This window comes from Lithobates pipiens, unplaced genomic scaffold, assembly GCF_037356315.1.
Source record: "Lithobates pipiens isolate NorthernLeopardFrog02 unplaced genomic scaffold, aLitPip1_a1.2 Scaffold_3, whole genome shotgun sequence".
Classification (NCBI taxonomy): Eukaryota; Metazoa; Chordata; class Amphibia; order Anura; family Ranidae; genus Lithobates; species Lithobates pipiens.
In genome coordinates, this window is record NW_027507790.1 from 188208272 (window position 1) to 188216079 (window position 7808).

A 7808-nucleotide genomic window follows, 5' to 3' on the forward strand; every position below is an offset into this window, starting at 1 on the left:
ATCTGTGCTTGAACATTGCTTTTAAATAACCCGGTATAGAGGCAGTGACCCAATGGCGGATGTCAGCATAACATCTATGTGGTCAGCAGGGCAATCATACAAGATCAAAAACAAAGAGAGAAAATAGATATGGCGCTATACCGATATGTGGGGACTACCAATATGTTGGCATATGGAGTGTGGACATAAATGTGCTATATTGTGTTAGTGAATATCACATAAGTGAGGGTATATATAATTCTCAGCGTGTTGGTTGATTTAGCACAGAGACACGTATAATATATATTTTTCAGCGTGCTGGTTCATAAAACCCAAAATCACAAAAAACCGAAAAATAAACACAAAATAAACACCAAATACAAAATAAAGATCACGGTATCGCAAACCTTGTGACCCTCTTATGCAATACTTATCTCTATGCCATAACAGTATGCGATTATTGTTAAGGTGCAAGTGCAAATAAATTCATATAAAGCTGAAAAATGGGACTGGGTGTGATACCTAGTGAAATAACCGTGAGTGTTATACTAAGGTGCACAAATACAAAAATGAATATCACAGTGATAGCATAATCTAATATTTAGTCCAATAGTGATGCTATATGAAAAATATCATAAAACCTAAATGCCATAAAATATAAATGCAATAAAATGATATGATACAAAAAAAGTTAATAAAATAAAATAAAAAATAGGAATATGCAAAAAATAGGAATATGCAAAAAATGTGCAAAAAATGTGCAAAAGATGTGCAAAAATGCAGGTAAATTGAAAACATTGAACGTGATGGAGCAAGTCTCTAGTAAGTGACGGAAAGATCCGCAAGTGCAAAAAAGGAGGGGAGTGGTGATTTCCAGCTGTGTTCTTCACATTCGGTGGCTATTAGTGTATTAAATTATTATGCTCTCACCGGAAGAAGGACCCCATCCGGGGTGGATCAACTTTCACAATATTAGCTATTGTGCGGCTCTCTGGCTTCTTTCAGCTGTAAAAGTTAGGGATCCCTCGTTCCTCCGTGGGTGCAATATGCCACGTTTATATAAAGTAGAGAAGAGGCACATCCATAGTGTGATACCGTTTTAAAATGTTGTTTATTGCAGCAAATGGATTAAAAATACTCACAAACAGGTTGTTTAAAAGTGCGGTAGTGTATACAACTTTAAAATTCCCGCTCTGTTATCTCCGTCTGAGCTCGAGGTGTACGCTGCCTGGCCACGCCCTACGCGTTTCATCACACGGACGTCATCTGGAGCGGCCATTTTCGTACACCTTTCATGCTTTATAGGGTGTATTGTGTCTATCGCGCATGCGCGATCAATCGGCGCCATTTTAAGTGAGGGAAATGCCCTCATACAAAGGTGCTGCTCGATAGGCAATATACACTGGAGAATTGGGACATTAAACGAACCAATACCGGACATGTAACATTAATCAAACATAATAAAATAAAATGCTGGTATACAGATGTGGGAGCGTTTATACCGAAACACTCCATGAAAATGTTGATAGTGTTAAAATAAAGGTGGGTGTTGACTATTGTTGTCTTGCAGGGACATGGAGGGTGTTATATATAAAGAGAGTATGGTGCGCTGCTCTTCCACCAGAGTGAATGGGGATTAATAAAATGGTGAAAATGTTCATTGTAAGCAGATAGAATTAGTGTGAATACAAACAGGAATTGGATGTTGGTGGAATGAGATTGAGGCAGGGGGGGACTGCAAAAAATATATATGAAATGGGAAAAATATAATATAAAAATATAAAAATGTAAAAAATATATATGTATATATATATATATATAAAAAGAGTGTGTACATATATGTATATATGTAAATGGGATCAATTAGAAATCTTTCCATTGTGTGATATATAGGAGGACTAATAAGGGACTATGTAAAAAAGAACAAAATGAAAAAAATGAATGAAAAAATGAAAAAAATGAAAAATAATGAAAGATAAGGGAATGTAAAAATGGGGAAATATACTGGAAGGGGGTACAAAAAGACAATGTGAGGAAATGTGACCACACAATTGTATATATATAAAGAAATTTTTATTTGTACTTATGTGTATGTAGAGAGTCTGCGAACTGTATTTGGGAGTTGCCTCCAGGGAATTTATTTTCGTTTAAATAACGTTCGACCCTATTTTATACAATGGATAACATTCGACCCTATTCTCAAACTTCTAGATTAATTGTTATTCAGAGAGGGATTCTCACTTTATGCCAACGTAATGGTATTATATTCTCATGGGGGAGAGATATGTAATTGTAGCGTAGTAAAAACAGAAAAATATAAAAATAAAAATAAAAATAAAAGTAAATATAAAAAATATAAAAAATATATATAAAAATAAAATATATATATATCATACAAGATATTATGGGTGGTACTTAATCATAAAAATAGTAGGTATCTAAATATATTACAAAGCGAAAACAAGTAAAAGGGTTGTGTGTAAGGACAAGGGTAAAGGTATGCATGGATAAAAACCAACGTCCAACTTAAGTATACTTAATCCAAACAGTCTCTGGTTAACTCCAGCTGAAGTAAGGAGGGTCAGCCATATACAATAGAGGAGAGTGCTTCACTTTCATCCAGACTGTTACATGGACTGTTACACATCTGAAATAGCAGCCTAATGGTAAAATCCACACCATATGAGTAACAGAATCATCATAACTAAACAATCACAGCAGAATTACCTGCAAACGATAATAGTCCTACAAGCCAGTCCAAATGTTGGATATTAGCTGCAAACAACATAATAGGATGCATTAAAAAAAAACTATTTCAAGTGATATATAGTAAGGCCTTGTTAAAGACTCCAGTTCTTTTTTACAGGGCTTTGAAAAAGGATGTATACCCCTTGACATTTTCCACATGTTACAACCAAAAACATAAATGTATTTTACTGGGATTTTTTTTTTTGTGATAAACCAACACAAGGTGGTGCATAATTGTGATGTGGAAGAAAAATGATATATATTTTTTTATATTTTTTTCAAATTTTTACAAATAAATATCTGAAAACTGTGGCTTGCATATGTATTCAGCCCCCCTGAGTCAATACTTTGAACGACATTTCGATGCAATTACAGCGACAAGTCTTTTGGGGGATGTCTCTACCAGCTTTGCACATCTAGAGAGTGACATTTTTGCCCATTCTTCTTTGCAAAATAGCTTAAGCTCTGTGAGATTGGATGGAGAATGTCTGTGAACAGCAATTTTCAAGTCTTGCCGCAGATTCTCAATTGAATTTAGGTCTGGACTTTGGGCCATTCTAACACATGAGTATGCTTTGATCCAAGCCATTCCATAGTATCTCTGGCTGTATGTTTAGGGTCATGGTCCTGTTGGAGGGGAAACCTCCGCCCCAGTCCCAAGTCTTTTGTGGACTCTAAGCCCTTGTACACACGGTCAGAAAATTAGTCGGAATGTGTCCTATCGGACCGTGTTGTCGGATAATCCGACTGTGTGTGGTATGCATCGGACTGTTTCCGTCGGACCAAATTTTCCAACTTGTTGGAAATATTTTCCGCCAAACTGGTCCGATCGGACATACTCCGATCATGTGTAGCCTACTCCGACAGACAAGGTGCCACGCATGCTCACATTCAAATTCCGACACGGAAGCGCTCGTTCAGGTAAAACTACTGCTCGTAAGCGATATAGCACATTCGTCACGCTGCAATGTTAAAAATTCTTTCATCAAGCGCATTCTCTTGTTCTTTACAATGCTGCAAGAACAAACTTCTTTTGATGCTCATAGTCACACACACTTCTCCCGAACGTATTTCATTACTCTTTTTTAACAATTTCAGCAATACAATTTTAGTTTGCGTCACATCTACACAATTTTAGATTTTGTTTATTCTTTTTTGGATGGTTTTTGTTTTGGATTCCCTAAAAATCTCCTTTAAAGACAGTTTGCTCATTTCTCCTTTTTTTGGGGGGTTTTTTGGTGTGTAAACTTACCACAACAACATTATTCTATTTTTGATATATTGTTTTTCTTTTTTAATCTATAGGAGGTTGTTTAGTGTTGTTATTTATTTCACTTAGTTTTTTTGAAATGTACCTGCCTGCTCACAAATAAACTGGCCTTTTGGAAGGAAAACACATACGCAAGTATTTCATCCAAACAAAAAATACCTTTATTTAGGTGTCAGTAACAAATAAAGAGGGAGGCAGCGATGTTGAAACTGGGGAGATTAGCAAAGCCTTTGTCCCCCAGGGCACACATCAACTATTTAAACGCCAAACTTGGTGGCCTGAGGAATACATGTCTGAGGGAGAGAAGTCTGGTCCTGAAGTCCATGAAACCTGGAACAGCAGCAGATGACATCTATGTTCCCAGGCTGTGGTACTACAACAGGCTGCATCTTCTGTCAGACCAGACTGAACCCAGGTCATCACTCTCTGGTCTTCCTTCCACGCTTCCTTCCAGGCTGTGGCTGTGGTGCTGGAGGTGTGGCAGAAGGAGGAGGAGCAGGGGCATGGGCCAAACCACACAAGTGTGTTTCTGGTGTCATTTGGCCCAACAGACCCTTGTTGAGGGTGTGTATAATAACCTCCTCACACAAGAGCTGTTGCCCCTGCTCCATTTTATCAAGCTTGCACGCAACCAAGGCGGCAAAGGCCTCTTGGTAGGTGGGTTTTGCTTGGAGTGCCGCAGAAGCCTCACCAATCAGCCTCAGGGCCGACTCCTCAACATTCCCCCCCTTTCTCGCCCTTTTGCGTGGAAGGCGGAGGGGAGGGACCTGACATTCAGTGAGGCTCCTTTGGCTGCCCACCGCCTGGCTGCCGCTTACCCTGCCTCCTCCTGGCTGCCACTTTCCACAGCCACCTCCTGGCTGCTGCATTCCACACCCTCCTGTTCCTGGCTGAGTTCTTCCTGTGTATGAAAAAGGGACATAGTTTTAGTTTTTGGTTCATCAAACACACACAATTTTCACATCAACACTGTTGCAAATTGTTAACCAATAGAAAAGACTATCATTCTGAGCCCAGCATTTTTCTTTCTTGTCCCAAAGGTTTTGGCCACTACTGTCTATTGATATGTGAAACACTTTCTAAACTCATCAATTAGTGAGCAAAAATCAAGTTAACATCATTCATTTTGACTCCACAAATATGTACAACAATACTATACCTGGCTCAAGCTGGGCTCCCACAGTTCTTCCTGAGTGGAAGGCCCAGGTTGGGCGTCGGAAGACTCATCAGGTGTGGAATGGAGCATAGAAGGACGCGTGGAAGGAAGAGTAGAGAGGGATTCTCTGACATCAGCCTGGTCTGACAGAAAATGCATCCTGTCATAATACCACAGGGTGGGGACATAAACGTCATCTGTTGAAGCTCCAGATTGCATGGACTTCAGCACCTTGTTCTTCTCCCTCAGATATGTACTCCTGAGGCTACCAATTTTATTTTTTAAATATTTGACGTCTGCCCTGGGGACCACCAGCTTCACAAACTCAACCAGTTGCAACATTGCTGCCTGCCTCTTTTGTTTGTTACTATATAGTGGGTGTGTTGATTGCCACAGGATGGGCATGTCTCTGTATTTATCGATGAACAGAGGGAGGAAGCTATGGTCGTTGAACCCGTCCATAATGTCTGAAAGACACAACACACGACAAACCCTAATGTCAGTCTAAACTCCACTAATGCAGGCCTCAATCTAGAAGCAGTGTAGCCTAGTGATGTACCAAGTTCAAAATTTTACCTTCGTTTGCACGTTCGTCGCGTCATGCTTCTCCCTCTGTTCACCGATCGTACGGACAACACACGCGTGTTGCGTTTTATATACAGTGCACATGCGTGAAACTCCACCCGCCACTGACGTTCTTTCTAGACTATTCCCCGCCCCTTCGCTTCCGGCACAGTGGGGAGAGCACATGGCGGAGAGAACACAGGTGCACACTAATAATAGTTCTAGTTCCACTAACGAGGAAGAGGGTGAGGAAAGCCCGGAGCCTGAAACGTCCCGATCCAAGAAGAGAAGATTTAAGGCCTCAAATATGTCTTTTGTAGAGATGTTGGAGATGGTGGACATATTGAACAGGACCGACTATGATGGGAAGTATGGACCTTACCCAAACCCAAATATCAGAAAGGCCAAGATCATGACTAAAGTTGTGAAGAGTCTTCAGAAGAATTTTGGGGTACGACGATCCAAGGATCAACTGAGAAAACGCTGGTCAGACCTGAAACTGAGGGAGCACCATCAGTACAGAAGGATCAAGCGTGTTCTTCAAAAAAGTAAGTAGTTGTCGTGTGTTCATATGATTATTATCATATTATCAAACCCCAGGAGCCAGATGCATCCGTGCATAATTCCAGCTGCGAGTTGGACACTTCCTCCAGCTGCCAGCAGGAGCGACCATTATAGGTCTGCAGGAAGGAAAACGACACTTCCAAATCATCACACATAGGCTTCCTTATGCATACGTAATGATGAGGACCTGCTATGCCCTTCGTGGCCCACAATAGTCTCCTGTAGAAGGCCCTACCCAAGGGAAGTACCCGGCAAGCAAATACAGGATGTCCCAACAGGGATTGAAGCTGCTGGACCTGGAGCTTCCTGGCATCCACAACGAATCGCACCAATGCCTGAAGCTTAGACAATTTATCTGCCGGGAGACGGAAGACCATCTCCACTGAATCAATTTCAATGCCCAAAAAGGATAAAACATGGGAAGGGCCCTCGGTTTTAGCAATTGACAGTGGGATACCCAAGTCACTACAAACCTCCTGAAAGGCGGACAAAATGCAAAGGCAATCGTGGCTACCCACTGAACCTATAAACAAAAAGTTGTCCAGATAGTGTAGAACCGAGTGCAACCCAGAGAACTGAATCAAAACCCACTCCAGGAAGCAGCTGAAAAGTTTGAAACAATAGCACAACATGGCACAACCCATGAGGAGTCACATATCAACGTAACTGTCCTGGAAAAAACAACCCAGGAGATGGAAACAGTTTGGGTGGACGGGCAGAAGACGAATGGTGGATTCTATGTCTGCTTTCCCCAGTAGGGCAGAAGCACCTGCAGCCCTAAGCAGACCAAAGAGGCATATTGCACCCGGGACTCCTCTTTGTCAATACTGTCATTAACAGAAGAACCTGATGGAAAGGAAAGGTGATGGATCAGTCGGAATTTGCCCAGATCCTTTTTGGGTACCACGCCAAGTGGGGAAACCCACAAGTTGTGATAAGGAGGGAGGTCAAAATGACCCGCCAGGCAGCTCATCAGTAACTCCTTCTCAATTTTATCAGCTACCATGGACTCAAACTGTGTAGCACAGATCAAATTAGAGGACATGGTGGGCTCATCCAATGGTACATAGGGGATACAAAAACCCTGGGAAAAACCATCCCGAAGGATCGCTAACTCCCTACTGATGGGGTACTGGTCGAGGAAACAAAGCATCCTTGGGATGTTCACTGGCGTCCTCTGACTTAGGAAGGTCTGCTCTGTAACCTTGTTTAGTCATTTGGGGCCCTTTAGGTTTCAGAAAACAGCGGACCGCTGGGTGAGCCCCTCCACAAGTGGAACACTCATGCTTAAACCAACATGAGGTGTACCACTTACAGTGGCTTTCGTTAGACATCCAGCAGATTACTTTCTTGGATGCTGCCAACGCTCAGGCAAGAGCGCCGGCAGGGGACTGAAAGGAGTTCATCTATATGGGCACACAAGTAGCAGCCACACACTCCCAGCCAGGCAGACAAAACGCAGCTCTTTCCGGGCAGCCATCCTCTGTCGAAACTGGGTGTCATAATTAAACCAGCACTGCCCGGCGT